Source organism: Palaemon carinicauda, chromosome 4 (assembly GCF_036898095.1).
Source record: "Palaemon carinicauda isolate YSFRI2023 chromosome 4, ASM3689809v2, whole genome shotgun sequence".
Lineage (NCBI taxonomy): Eukaryota > Metazoa > Arthropoda > Malacostraca > Decapoda > Palaemonidae > Palaemon > Palaemon carinicauda.
The window spans coordinates 31,440,315-31,441,221 of NC_090728.1; the positions used below are offsets into that span (position 1 = coordinate 31,440,315).

Genomic DNA, 907 nt, shown 5'->3' on the forward strand with positions numbered 1-907 from the left:
ACTCGTCATTTCTTATGGCGAAATCCAGTTTCGCTAGTATTAAAGTATGATATTTAACACACACAAAATGTGTGTGTGTGTGTGTGTGTGAACACGAACACCGTCCACAGAAGGCCCAAGTCCAACGACTCTTAAGGCACTGCTACAGATCCGTGGCAACACTGCACAGTCTGCACTAGAGCAATTTCCCACATTACCAAATCATCAGTGGCAGCAGCATTAATAAACGGATCAAATTTGCAGGCCGGGTCATCAACATTCACAAGAATTCTCCAGTGGCAGTCTATTCCGAAATAATTAAACGCACAGATTCGTCGTCATGAATCTATCTATATAGGCGGAAAAAAAGGCCACGGCCGAAAAAAAAAAACTTCAACGGAGGAATTACAGCCTCCAAATAAAAAAAAAAACTATACAAAAACCCACTTACGAACACTCCTAGCTAACTAAACTATCGCATTATAATAAAAGATAAATAATAAACGGTTTCTATCATTCAGAGCCACTCCAAGCAAGGAGAAACAATACTTACTGATATTATATCACTTCCGAAGCTGGTCAAATTAAAAGATAAATCCAGCATTCACAAACACAACTCCCTTCTGCTGCAGTCAATAAATAAAAACATTCGACCAAGACATTCATCGCTGTCCTTAACTAGCTACAGAAGAAGTGTAAACAAACAACCTCAATTATACCAACAGTCTCTCTCATTACGAACAATCATTTACACTAACTAACCCCCCCCTCTCTCTCTCTCTCTCTCTCTCTCTCTCTCTCTCCTCTCTCTCTCTCTTTCTCTCTCTCTCTGAATGCTAGCTGCTATGTACCGGCTCCTAAGTACCACTTGTTTGGCTTATATGTACCATTGTTGGGCTGCTATGTACTGGCTCTTATGTACCACTAC

The 907-nt window shown here is 40.5% G+C and overlaps 1 long non-coding RNA gene across 1 annotated transcript in view; it reads right to left on the reverse strand.

Moving 5' to 3' along the window:
* LOC137639859 (uncharacterized) overlaps window positions 1–611 on the reverse strand; it is a 76,117-nt gene extending 75,506 nt beyond the window's left edge. Inside the window, exon 1 of the long non-coding RNA XR_011044280.1 lies at window positions 533–611. This is a non-coding gene — a long non-coding RNA (uncharacterized lncRNA). The remainder of the gene's footprint in view (window positions 1–532) is intronic.
* Window positions 612–907: the final 296 nt, after the last annotated feature.